Source organism: Molothrus ater, chromosome 2 (genome assembly GCF_012460135.2).
Source record: "Molothrus ater isolate BHLD 08-10-18 breed brown headed cowbird chromosome 2, BPBGC_Mater_1.1, whole genome shotgun sequence".
In the NCBI taxonomy this organism is placed as follows: domain Eukaryota; kingdom Metazoa; phylum Chordata; class Aves; order Passeriformes; family Icteridae; genus Molothrus; species Molothrus ater.
In genome coordinates, this window is record NC_050479.2 from 81,685,544 (window position 1) to 81,699,915 (window position 14,372).

At 39.8% G+C, this 14,372-nt stretch overlaps 1 long non-coding RNA gene across 1 annotated transcript in view; it reads right to left on the minus strand.

Moving 5' to 3' along the window:
* The window catches only part of LOC118692293 (uncharacterized), a 170,122-nt gene that overhangs the window by 132,298 nt on the left and 23,452 nt on the right, over window positions 1-14,372 (minus strand). The window contains exons 5-6 of the long non-coding RNA XR_008508243.1: window positions 13,804-13,907; window positions 7,874-7,972 (exon numbers count right to left, since the gene is read on the minus strand). This is a non-coding gene — a long non-coding RNA (uncharacterized LOC118692293). The remainder of the gene's footprint in view (window positions 1-7,873; window positions 7,973-13,803; window positions 13,908-14,372) is intronic.

The window sequence follows — 14,372 nt, forward strand, 5'->3', positions numbered from 1 at the left end:
TATCAAATATGTAATAGGAGGCCTGCATGCATTAACAAGGAGCTTCTGACTAAACTTAAACATAGAAAGAAAGCATACAAGCAGTGTCAGATCAACCAGGAGGAATATACAGATTTTTTTTGTGCCCGAACTCACACACAAAAAAAAAAAAAAAAAAAAAAAAAAAAAAAAAAAAAAAGCTGGAGCTGAATAGCTGAATCTGGCAAAAGACAAGAACAGTAAGAAAAGTTTCTCCAGCTCTATAAATAGCAGAAAAAAGATTATGGAAAATTTTTGTTTCAGTATTTACTGATAGAAGTGGACTTTGGGAATCTCAGACCTTAAACAAGATAAAAAAATCTAGATAAGGCAATTTCCCCTCAATGAGGGGAAACAGGTCAGGTAACACTTGAACTGGACATACATAAGCCCATGGGAACTAATGACAGCTGAGAAGCCTTTTGATGACATCGTGAGGCTACTCTTGCTGTGGTAGTCCAGGCAATTGGAGGAATTTCCTAAGGACTGACAGAAAGCAAATGTCACTCCTATCTTCAAGAACAGCAAGAAAGAGGATCCAGAGAAGTACAGACAGTTAGCCTCACTTTGATCCTTGGGAAGGTGATGGAGCACTTCCAAATTTGTTTAGCACAAGTAGGTGACTGTGAGTTGTCAGCACAAATTTATGAAGGGAAAATCATGCCTGAACAAAAAGAGCCTTCCATAAGAAGATGAGTATCTTACTGGATAAGGGGAGAGTAGTGTATGTTCTTCATTTTGATTCTAGCAAAACCAAGCCTCCCATAACTTAGTGACAAACAGATGAAACGCAGACTAGACAAATGGACAGCAAGGTGGGCAGAAAACTGTTATCAAGTGCCAGGCTGAAAGTGTTATGGTCATCAGGACAGTGTCCACTGGAGGCCACACATTAGGGGTGCACCTCGGGGCTGGTACTAAAGCCAAAACTGATCACCATCTTCATAAATGACCCATTAAATGGGACAGGCTGCATCCTCAGCAGGTTTTTAGGGGATTCAAAAATGGAAGGAGCATTTGATGCACTGGAGGGTTGTGGTTCCATACAGAGAGACCTCAACAAGCTGGAGAAATGAGCCAACACATAACAGATTGAAATGCAGCTTTGCAGAGGCAAGACATTGAATATGAACCAGAATTGGGCAGTTGTGGCAAAGAAAATCAAAAGCATAATGTGATGCTTTAGGTAGAGATTGCCAGAAGGTGAAGGGAGGGGACCTTCCCCTGATACTCAGCAATGGTGAGACATCTGGAGTGCTGGATCAGTGCTGGGGTCCTTAACAAAGGAAGACAGGAGAGAGTCCAGTAAAAGTCATTCAGGAATTGTAGCACCTGCCATGCAAGGAGAGGTCAGGAGACCTGGGACTGTTCAGCCTGTAAAACAGAAGGCTCTGGGGCATCTTTTCAGTGTCTATAAATACCTGATGGAGTGGAATAATGAAGATGCAAACAACTCTTCTCAGTGATGACCAGTTACAGGACAAGAGGCAATGGGTACAAATTAAAAATGAAGAAAATTCAATCTAATTTTTTTCTTTTTTTTTTTTTTTTTTTTTTCTTTTTTTTTTTCTTTTTTTTTTTTTTTTTTTTTTTTTTTTTACTTTGAGGAGAACAAAACACTAGAGCATGTTACCCAGACAGTCTGTGTTTGAATAATACTTTGGGACATCCTTTGTTTCATACTGTACATGGTTCTGTCCAACCTGTTCCAGTTGACCTTACTTTGAGCAGAGGGTAGGACAAGGCTATCTGCAGAAGTCCCTTCCTACATTAGCAATTTTTTAACTCTGCAATTCTATATGAACTCATATTCACACCACCAGCTTTTCGAGGCATTACATGGTTGTCCCTAACAACTCAAGGTCAAGCAGCTTTCACAAGTACCAGTACAATACAAGACTTGCTATGCCCTTGGAAAAAATCAGGCTCACATCTCCCCAGACAGGAGGGAAGCAAACCCAGCTTTTCCACATCCTATGTGATTTCCTAACAGATGGGCCAGAAGGTTAGTGCCAATGCAGGAAATTGAACAACAGAGTTTATTCCCAAGCCTATTTCTTTCTGTCCTTCTAAGTGGAAAGAGCTGGACTCTAGAGGGTGATGGAGAACAATGGTAAACAAGCTGTTGCTGTGCATTGCCCTCTGAACAAAAGTGTATTTTTAAGAACAGTTCTGCTCTGTCCCCATTAGTACATGAGGTACTCATTCTAATGAGGTTTTCCAAGAGCTATTGTTTCTGCCAAGCTTCATGTCCTACATTTGCATACCCTGGCATTTACAATGCTTTGAAAATTAAGAAATAAAAAGTACTGCCCTTTGCAAATCTTAAACCTGGCTATACACTAACAGCTTTCAGCCTGCAGGCTCACAGCACTTTCATGGACAGAAACAGCCTAGACAAGTAGCACCCTGATCATTTAGAGAAGAGGCAAATCTGATGGGCTGCAAGGAAGAATCAGCTTGATGGGCTTTTGGGTGCTGCTGAGCTGATGGATGGCAAACTGACTCTACAGCAGGGGCACTAAGGGAGGTGGAGTAAGGAAAAGAGGGAGGAAAGTCTGCAGCATAGGACTGTGACCATATTGGTGACTATGCAAAAGAATGTTGGTAGAGAATTCTATGACCTTTTTCTCTTCTCTGGCCATAGAAGGTAGGGGAAAGGCAAAAGGAAATGAATTCTTCAGTTATAAATAAAAACAGAAAGGTAACATGAAGATTACATTACCCCAATGTAAAATTAAATTATCTACTCTGTTTTTACTGAATAGGGTGTTCTAATATAGAGCCCTGACTCAGATTTTAAAAGCAGCTTGTACCAAAAAAAGGGAAGAGAGCAGTCAATGATTTTACAAGGTCATTATAGAAAGACTTGGAAATACCATTAAGCTCCAAATGAAAACAAAGTAATTTAGAAGATTGCTTTGTTTCTTGTTGTTCTTTTAAATGCATGCCGTTGAGAAACCTCATCATACACTGGCGGTGTTATGAAGGTGATAAGCAGGCCAGATTACCCTGAGGCTTCTGCTGGATTTCACAGCACCAAAGAAAAATTCCTTCATTTCTACAGAAATAGTAACACTTTACCTAAGCTTCAAATGGACTTTTGAGCACTGCTTTTCCAAAAGAATTTGGATGAGCTGAAGAGATTTTAAAGGAGCTCAATGAGAATGATCTGTTTGCTTGGTCAGTTGTCCTCAAATACATCTACAAATCAGATGAACTGTTGAATGATAGAATAAATCATAGAATGGTTTGAGTCAGAAGGGACCTTAAAGATCATCTAGGTACATCCCTCTATGGTATGGGCAAGGGCACATTCCATTAGACCAGGCTGCTCAAAACCCCATCCAACCCCGATGAACACTGCCAGTAGTGGGACATACACAGTTTCTCTAAGCAACCTGTTTCACTATTCTCATGGTAAAGAATTTTTTCCTAATATCTATTCCAAATCTACACTATTTCAGTTTAAGCCTTCCTCACATGATCTAAGTCTTCTTCATGTCCCCTGTGGATATAACAAAACAATTTTTTTCCCCCTCCCCCTGCAGGCATTTTCACATGCTACAAAATTTAAAAGTAGCATTTAGTTCACAGACCAGAGAGAAAACTTCAAAGTGCAATTCTGTAAACCAGACCTTAATTTCCTTGTAAGATCTTGTTCTATATGTTATCTGTATATGAACCCTGAAAGCAGTCTGATGTTCACCATTACTAAACCAAGGAGCTGATACAACAGAGTCAGCTCAATGCCACCAAATCCAGTGAACTCAGATAAAATACACAGGAAATACTTTTCAATTTTAAATTATGATACAAAAGTTATTCAGATTGTTTTATCCAGTTCTCTGGCAGCCTATTTTGATCTTTTCCATCTCATCTTAATGCACCAAGACTTATATGACTACACGGAGATTTAAGCTGTTACCAGACCCACAAGACAAATGTTCATTAAGCTGTGGAAGTTTTAAGGCATGGCTATCTTCCATGGACAAAAATGCAACAGGATGATGAATTATCCTGCTCGGGGGTTTGTGTTTGCTTTCCCAATGAATGCACTTTAAATTGCTGGTAGGAGAAGGTTTTGCTGAAACAGATGGGTGACATTAATACAACAGAGTACAACTGTCAGTGGTGGAAATTTTTGTCTTTATCTTTGTACTCTATTCCTGCATATATGTATAGGGTTTTTTCCTCTTTAAGAAGCTTTAAACTTGAAGAAGTTTAAAAAACTTTTTAAGTTTTAACTTAAATAAGTGTTGTAATTAATAAATATTTCAACAGGTTGTGGAGAAGTAACTTTAAGAAACTGTTACAGTAGTTTTGGTTTTACCTTCGCTGCATAAAAAAATTTGCCATGGCATCATTTTCCTTACCTAAAATTTAAATTAACTCTCCACCACAAAGTGAAAAGGCTCTGCATTTTCAGGAATAAAACAGGGCTTTGTTCACTTTTTCCAACCAGATAATTAGATGGGTTTTTTTTAATTAATTCCTCTTCACCTTCTTACAACTCCTTCATTGCCTATGTTGGACACAGTTCAGCCTCATTTCTCAGCCAAATCCTGGCCTGATGCCTCAGGTGCAGTCCTTTGGGCAGCTCACTGCCACCCTCAAAGAGCCTCCCAACATTCCACACAGGTTCACACCAAGGCAATGTGAAGTAACTTCTGTCTCATTAAAAAGGCTGCTGCAAATAAAAAATGATGCACTTATTGTAACACAAAATCCCATAATTATAAATTTGCATGGTGTGTCTACTGAAGAATATCTGAAACCTTAAAAAATTGTCTTCTCACCAGAAATGCTCTTTATGACCTGCCACAAGCTGGGTGTCTTTAGAAAACTGTTTGAAATTTTAGAAACTGCTTGAACTTTTTTTTGAACTGTTTGAAACTTTTAGAAAACTACATCTCTCTTGCCTGGATTATTTGAACTATACTCTCCTTATAGGAGTATAGGAGTATAGCTACTGTGCTATTGTTCAGTGGCTAGCAAAACAGGCACCTCTGTGTGCCACTAGGTTGAACTCTGTATTCAGCTGCTCTTTGTCAAGGCACAGTCTACATGTTGAACTGCTACAGCACTGAAACAGGCTCTTTGGTACCACAGGCACACAGAAAAACAAACAGAAGATGAACTGTCCCCCACAGGGTTTGTACTTTATGGCTCTGTGCATCATTTTGGCTAAATGTTGACTGGAAAATATCTCTGAGCCTTCAAGATTCCCTTGACAAGCTCTTTAAAAAATAAACTAACTAGAACTCATGATCTTTCCTCACAGTGCAAAGCTCTTCACTTTAAAATACGGCCTACAAACAATACCAAAAGCTACTTTTTTCAGGTGAGATGTGCAATCAGCTAGGAGTTGTCAATTTATGTGATTTACATCCACCACTTGGTACATTCAGGTGCAAGCCTGAGGTAGGTCATCTTTAGGATCTTATTTTAAAAATGCTTGAATTTGACTCAGAATTTTTGACAGATGTAGTTTTGGTAGAATCCTTACCCAGGAAAATATGCTGTAGTTTGCTGAGTGAGAGCTAGTCCATGCCATGGCTTGTGCCTCTACTAACCCCTATTCTCCATCCCACCCTTTTGTTATTCCTTTAAATTGAAAAAGACAGTCAGCTTCAGTTGCCCAGTGGAGCAGGACCTGATAAGGATATTACTTCAAGAAGAAAGTGACTCCAAGAAGGTCTCTCCAGTCTTGAATAGGGGAAGGAGGGGATCCTAGCTCCATGAAACCCATAGCTCCAAGAAACTCCCTACAGAATTTTACTCCTGAGGTGGAATAGGTGTGGTGATAGACAATATTTCAAAAGGCAGTTGGACTAACTGCATTCAAAGGCTCCTTTTACTAAATTTGGTAGAACTTATCTAAAAATTTGATTAGAAAGAAGGATAAATAGGCCTTCTTCCCCTAATCATATCAATATGAGAGTCACAACACTCTCCATTACTGTTTGCGGGTAGAGTTTGCCCTTACACTTTGTCATAATTTTAACTATTTGCAGTTCATTCTTAAATGAGAGAAAAAATAAGAAGTAGTGTTACGTATTTGGACATAAAGTGGATTTTTAAAGTTCCCAGGTAGCTTGAGTCTTACCCAGAGCAGAAGCCAATTGCTTATGGTTTTATAGTCCAAACAACCTTTAAATAAGACCAAAGCAAGAAGACACTTTCATTGTATGTCCTCTGTTGATCCCTAGCAGTAGCATTTCCAAAAGGACTTATTTTTGTTCAGCAGCTCTGAGAACACTGGAGACTCATTCACATTTCTTCTGATCCTCACTCATAGTATAACATCTCCAATATTAAAGAATGCCTTCTATTAATGCCTTTCTCACCTTTTAGATCACTATTTCAAAAGAGCAATGTCAGGGCAAATCTTCCCAGATGAGAACTTGTTGCTGTGTCCTTACAGCGACAAAAAGAAGTCCTGGGTATGATACACCATGATTAGAGTATCAGCCTCAAACTGCAAGGAATCTTGTAGCAAAGTAAAAGGGGTGCTCTTAACCCCTGATATGCTGTGCTGGGGGTGAGAAACACTCTCCAAACTACTTAGAGGGCTCTCAGTTCCTCCCTGCTCCTGGGGGATAGAAAACATGGGCACTGCTTCATATACACAAAAGAAAAAGCTACTCTATTCCAGCAAGGACAAGAGAAAATACAAAGCTGCAAAATACAGACAGGCAAGGAAACAAAGGTAAAATGGGAAACTTTAGGAGGTACCACCCATTGCTGAGGTGTTCTTCAGACAGCTGAATGAAGAGAGTTTTGCTCACCAACAACCCTTCTGTATGTAGCTCCCTGGAAGAGACCAGGGAAGGTGGCCAATGACCACAGATATGGTTACTCACCTGATTCACAGAGCATTTCTCTGTCCTCTATGTATGTCTTTTTTAAGGTCCCACTCTCTTTTAATCAGCTGTGTCCCTGCAATATTGGAAGCGATATTAGGCACATTGATAAAACTTAGTGGAGATTTGCCAGCCTTTCCTTTTCCAGTTAAATCCAGTAGTGAACATCTCTTGTATATCCAGGCTGCTAATCCAATCCTTCACCTGGACTGAGCAGCTGCATAACAGTGACTTGGAAGTCAAATGTTATAACTCTGAATGTCTCCCCCTTCCTTTTATTCTTTCCCCAGCTCTATATGCCGAGCATGGTGCAATGTGGTATGGAATATTCCTGTAGTCAGTTTGGGTCTGCTGTCCCAGCTTTGTCCCCTCCCAACTCCTTGTGCACCCCTAGCCTCCCCACTGATGGGGTGGGGTGAGGAGCAGAAAAGGCTTTGTCTCCATGTAAGAACTGCTCAGCAGTGATGTAAATATCCCGTGTTATCGACATTGTTTCCAACATGAATCCAAATCATAGCTGCAGAGCAGCTACTATGGAAAAAAAATAGCACTATCCTAGCCAAACTAGCACACTAAATAACACTTTTTTCTTTAGTTTGCCATATGTATATCTTCTCTAGTGCTCAGATAGGCACAGGAACAGGGTAAAATGCACACATATATCCTAACAGCTAAGTAATCTCAGAGACAATCCAGAAGAACATAAGACCTTAAGAACCATAAGACAGAAGGCAGATAATGTTTCTACATCTCTTAGACGAATACAGTTGTGGAGATCATTTCCTAAAATCAACCTTATCCTTTAAATCTGCTTACAAAAGCAAAGAGAACAAGATTTTTCATGCCAAGACGCATTGAAATTACACAGTGCCCAGCAACTTAAAAAAAAGAAAAACAGTTGTGTCTGAATTCTAGTCTCTTTACAAGACAAAGCCCTGAAAATTCAGTGACAAAATGCTGCCAAATATCTGCGGGGGTTTTAGCCTTACCTCAGTCACTGCAGGCTGTTTCAAAGTAGCACAGGTTAAACACTGTGAGAAGGGGGTGGAGGATTAGATCTTCCCTCAGCTCATACCCACTGAGATGTCCTGGGCAGGCAAGCAAAAAGAAATGAACAGTCTCAGAAAGGTACAGCTCCAAATCCACTGAAGATGCTACACCAGTCAACAGTACATGGCACTGGTTCAGTCTTTCAAGTTTCTTCACCGTCTCCCCTCAACACGAAAGCAAAATCCTTCCCATGACTCACTGGGCTGCTACCTTGGTATGTGAGGGTTTCTTTGTATATTTTAAGCCTGACCCGAGGGGTAGTGCAAGTAGAAATGTTACTTTGCTTTCTTTGGGATTTTGGATTGTCTCTTGTAGCTCACTTTTCCAGTCACAGAACTTGGCCTCAGGCTGACAACAGAACTGGTTTCCTTGACAACCTCTATATATCTTGGATGTACATATCTAAAATAGAATCTATTTTTCTTCCTTACAGAAGCATGAAATACCTGTTTTAATTACTAAAGAGGTCTGGTAGGCCAGAATACATTAAAATGAACCTTGGACTTCACACTAGAACATTCCAACTGTGTCCCACAGGTCCATGGTGCATTGCACCAGTGTTACTGACAGAGCTTTGACAATGGCTTTTGGAGTGGTCACATTTCTGCCAGCCTATTTAGCTGATCCTTCTGCCACTTGCTCTCACCCTTGCCTCTTCCAGGCACAGCACACTAAGATAACCACTTTTTCTCTCAAGGCAAAACTCATTCCCTGAAGTAGAAAATACACAAACTCTCTCCTATACTGAGGGTCTGGAAAATTGCAGAAATTCAGTTTGTCACTAAGCATCTTTGTAGAAACTTTGATCAAGAGTTGTTATCAGTCACTTTTTAGAATCACAGAGTCATCAAATACTTTGGGTTGGAAGGGATCTTAAAGGCCATCTAGTTCCAAACCTCCTGCTATGGACAGGGATGCCACTCACAAGATCAGGTTGCTCAGTGTCCCATCAAGCCTGGGCCTTGAACATTTCCAGGGATGGGGTATCCAAAACCTTTCTTTTAGACATGGACACAAATCTTTCTGCCCTAAAATCCCACCACAGTCAGATCAACAGCATTCAGATTTTACCTCTATACTTTAAAGGAAATATTAACATGCAGTAACATAGAGTGCCCTCCAGCAAGACAGTGCCATCCATGGGATCAATTTTCCATGCTCCAACCATGTGAGCATGGTTGGAGAGAATTCATTCAGTTCACTGTAAAACCACCCTGTGAAATTAGGATTGAAAGCTCATGTCAAGACACATTCCCAGGCATCTGAGAAATCATAGGTGCTCACAAAGTCTGGGTCACTGGGGCCATTATGTTGTTAACACACCATTTGATAGGCTGCTTTTACTGAGCTGCACAGCAATTTCCACCATAACTGCACCAGAAAGGCTCCTGCTGTGTCTCTGCTGTGACTCTCCACTCTCCTCAGCTGTTAACCTTGGCCAGTAGTTAGGGCCCATGCCAACCAACATTCTTCCAGACATATGCAGGACATAGTTTGGGGAATAGCACAGGACAAGGACTGTACCCAGTGGGAACAGATAGGCTTTTTATCCTGCTCTGGACAAAAGAGAAAAGAGGACGTGCCATAACTCTTGTTTTCAGGACCTGAGACAGGATCCTGGTGCATTTCACTTTAAGCACGAGACCATGTGTACATGGACCAAGCACAAAGCTTGGTACAAATTGTTCCAATTTTACTCAGAAAGAAAACAGCTATGGAGTCCAACCTCAGCACTTCTCCTGTAGCCAAAGAAGGCCATGTCGTAAAGTACCTAGAAAAGGAGATTTTTATTTTTCTCAAAAGCAGAACAGCAAAACACACCTGACAACCATTTTTGCCCAATCACACATTTCTGTTCATATCAGCTGAGGCTCTGCCTTTTATAACAAATCGCATTTAAAAAATTAGAACTTCAAGCATTTTTTCACTTGTGACTGGCCATGTTTTATGGTCACTTCACCTTCTTTGTTCCAGAAGTGTTCTCTACAGTGTTTGGTATGCTCCTCTCTCTCTCTCTCTCAGTACACAAAAGCTATCCAATACTGGACCTACTCTGGTTATTGACACATCCATATTGACAAAGAGGCTTTTTTTCCAGACAGTCTCTTCTGGAACCAAAACTGAAGTTTTATCAGCCACTGTCCAGGCCCTTTTATTCCAAAATTTCATTAACAACATACTTTCTTGAAAGTGTTCTTTCATGTCTCCACATAGAATCATAGAATAGGCCACACGGGAAGGGACCTTGAAAGATAATTTCATCCAATCCTTTGTGGGAAAGGAAGCCTAGTTGAGATTATCTACTGTCTTGTCCAACCATGTCTTGAAAATGCCCAGTGAAATACATGGGATAAGAAGACCATGCTAAATGATCAAAATATTTCCCCTATCCTTAAAAATAATCTAAATTCCATGAAGCAGCCTAGGGGAAGTTTTCCCACAGAAAAGCCCTAGAAATCTGTTGTAACACACTGCAGGATGTCCCAAAGAACTGCACGGCAATTCAAGGCTGTAGTAAGCCAGGCCCTTGTAGCTTGTCTCTGGAACTGTCTTTTCCACCACAGCAGCCCAGAACCATGGACCTTCCCTTTGTTGTCTTTTAGCAGCAGCATAGATTCTGCCTAAATATCTGCTTACACACAAACCTACAGAAAAAGAACAGCAGCAAAATATTTATGACTCTCTGGTATAAAGTTAATTAGCCGTTTGTCTGCCATTCTATAACTCCCTGTTTTAACACAATTTAACACAATTTCTTTAGGTGATGATTTAGGACAATATTAGCTGGAGAGGCCATAAGCCTTCTGTGAATTACCTGGTGTAAGCACTTAGCTAATATGCTTTACCTCTAACTCAGTTATGTCTCCATAGTAATTGCTGTTTACACAGTATGTTTGCTAACTCAGGATATTATTCTTTTCATGTGATTCTTCAAAATCAAGCTAATATGACACCAAGATTATTAATTTTCATTGAAATGCTATGAAAAGCCTATTAAAGTGCTGGACATCAGCCTAATAGCAATATATATTCCTTTGCTCTCTCAGGATCTGAAGTGGACAAAATGGCCATTGATAATAGATGTTCTATTCAGATGAATAACTGAATGGGGCAGAGTTTTAAATACAAGAGAAATCTGAAGTGATACAAGTGTTTTATTCATTACACAAGGGCTGGATTTTCATTCAAGTGGCACTACTAAAAGGAAAACAGAAATCATGATAGACTGCCTCCAGCAATGCGATATCCACCTAGATCTGACCTCTGTGGACGAGGAGCTGCACCGTCTGACTGCTGCTGAGGTCTGAGGTTCTGAGCACTCCTTTAAAATAAAATATTATCTGCTACACAGAGGTTCTGCTGTGGCCTGACCCTACTGCTCAAGACCCTCTACCAGCACAGAGCTGGAATAACTCTTGTACAGAGGCCAAGACTGCAAAGGTATAAATAGCTTGGACCTCCATCTGCTGTTAACTGGTTCAAGTTCAATGAATTAAGTTAATGGTAAATGGATTTATATCTGAGGATGACCTGGCCCTGAGCATCTTAGAAAGTCACACACATTCTATCCAGACACTACGAATTATCTGGTTTTCTCAGACATTTTGTTTGGTATGGATAGCCACTGCTGTGTTCACTCTGCCTTTAGATTGAAAGTTGTTCGGGCAAGGACACAAGGACTTTGCCATCAGTTCAGGCCCATTGAGAGGAAATAAAACAGCTTATATTGCTAAAGAACAAAACAAAGCTGCAAGGGACAGAGCCCAAGTGACTGTATTGTGAGTCTGGAGAACGCCTCAAGGGAGAGTTCCAGGGATGGGACAAAGGAAGCCCCAGGGTGTCACTGGTGTCACTTTCCTTAATTTTCTGGTGCCTCAACCACTCCTGAAACCATAATGAGAGGAGGCTCCCAAAGTTGTTCTTTTCAACAACCCACATATTTTAATGGAACCTCCTGAAACAATTTTATATTTTGAGAAGACTGTTTATTTGGATCTTTGAAAGAAGAGATTAGTCAACAGGATTTACTGCTGGGTAAGTTAGCTTCATCAGATATTGCTACCTTTATTTCCAGCCTTCACAAACAAGCAAGCAATAGTTTAATTTATGCACATAGATATATGTTTTTTATCCTTTAAATCTTACCTAGAATTTCTGAAAGGATTGCCTACAGTCATGAAAACTTGAAAAACAGCCCTTTTTGCATAGGTATGTAGTATAAGAGTAAAAATTAAGTGCCTCAGTAAAAAGCATGGATCATTTTTATAGATTTTGAAAATGGAAAAACCTCAAAAACTGTTTGCATAGGGCTTCTTATATATAAATATATACAATAAAAATATTTAGTTTGTTATTACTATTAATTATTACATACTCATTACTTATATTCATACCAAATATTTTTCCAAGTCATCCACTTTCTTTAATGTGCTTTTTCAAAACAGTTTTGTATACACTTAGTCAGCTATTTCCTTTTTTTAATAATTTATTTTTAAATGTGTTAATTTATTTTTTAAATAGAGGATTACAGTTTATAGTAGAGTCTGAAAGATGTGGTTTCACAGTTTATAGTAGAGTCTGAAAGATGTGGTTTCACTGGGGCTGTGGGACAACTAAAGCAATAGATTCAATAAGGGTAGAGTGGTGAGATACATACAAAAGTTCCCTCAGGGACCTCTAGGTACAGACCTGGTGCATGTTGAAGAAAAAGATCAGTTCATTTCATTTTATGACCTCTTTCCAGCTTCATTCTGTTTCCATAGGTGCATAGTTAAATAGAAAAGGAATGTTTCGTGACTTAATTTAAGGAAATTATCAGGTATTTGTCTCCAACCTCAGCAAGAATGGAATGAGGATAGAGCTCCTGGTGTGCACCTTTCCTGCAAACACCCAAACTCTCTACAGATTTTCCTTGTCAAGGTCTTTTCACATAAGTAGATTTTCAGATTGTTTCTTTCCTCTTGTGACTTGCCTTAGGCAAAAGAGCATTCTCAGGTACTCAGAGGCTTCAACAACAGCACAGAGATTTCCGATTTATTTATTACCCTTATAAGCACAGACACATAATCTCAGTTCCCTTATCTTAACATCTTGCTTAACTCCATTTTCTTATTTTAGGAGTTCTAATCCACAATCTGAGAAATAATTAGTCCATCCAGGAACTACTTTCTAAGAAGCTGCACTTTGGAGTTCTAGCTTGTGTTGGAGCCTCCTTCTGGCTCTGCCCTGTAGAGTCCTAACATCAGCTCTCTGTGCTTTGGACGCACATACATTTCTACACTATCGGATTTTCTTTCTCAAGAGAGTCACAACAAAAGAAACCCTGTTTTCAGACAGGGACTTCTCAAACTTTAGGGAAAACTATAAAAATTTACTTCCTAATTCCTAGGAATCCAAAGCAGAGGTTAGAATAAAGCCTAGTTTTTCAAATTTGCATTTCAAAAAGGAGAAAAAAATCACAACAAATAATTCCCTTGTCAATTTAGATGCTAGTTAAAATGCAGACTGTGCAGTTCCAAAGTGTTGGCATTATTTGTATTTTTTTCCTGTACAAATTCCCCTTAGGCAATTCATTACAAGGTTTGGTATTCACTTTTTAAAATGCTGTGCAAGTTTATGCTGCCATTATACTAAATGTTGCTATGCAACTTAAAAAGCATACCTTGAAAGCATGAGAAGTTCTGTCCTACCAGATGCAAGCTAGCAGAAAATGCTACATCATCTCCCTAAATATCAGTTATGCACTAGGCTGCCCTTGGAGTCTGCAGCTGAGATGGGCTGCGTGATCCCCTAGGCTTCCACCTCATGGGCAATTTCTTCAGCTAACAAGCCATTTGTAAAATGTTTGGGGGAAAGAGTCTGTCCTTACCTCTTATGGCAGCTGTATTTTTTTAAATCATAATTTCAGTTCTGGAGGGTCTTGTTCTTGCTGATAGGTGCCTGGCACTTGCTCAGGAAGATGACTGGACCCAGCTGCAAGGGAGTGACAAAGGTCAAAGCAGCTTAGGTAAGCTTAGGTAAATCTCTAACCCTTCCAGAGTGAGAAACTCTGTTTAAGCTTAGGAGAGGACACAAGCCACATAGAAAATTTTCTGATCAGGTTGAGAAGTGTGCAGTGATTTTAGAGTACAAAAGTCACAAAATTAAGTAGGAGTTGAGAAGTCTTCCTGTTTCTTTAGCATCAGTTTGGTCATAGACACCTACTCTGTGTTCAGAAAATCAGTCCAGCCCTCTGCAGTGCAGTCTCAAAGCATCCCTTTGCTTTGAAGTCAAACCCTGAGGGGAAGGGGGGCTAAAAAACCTGCAGAAAGAGAAGGTCATCTCCCTCATTTTTTAGTAGCTCAGCAGTAAGGGAACTTGCCGAGATAAGGAGCGTGGTTATTATCCCAGTCTGTCTTCAAGGATTTGAAATTTTCACCTTCTAGGCAACTGTTCTTA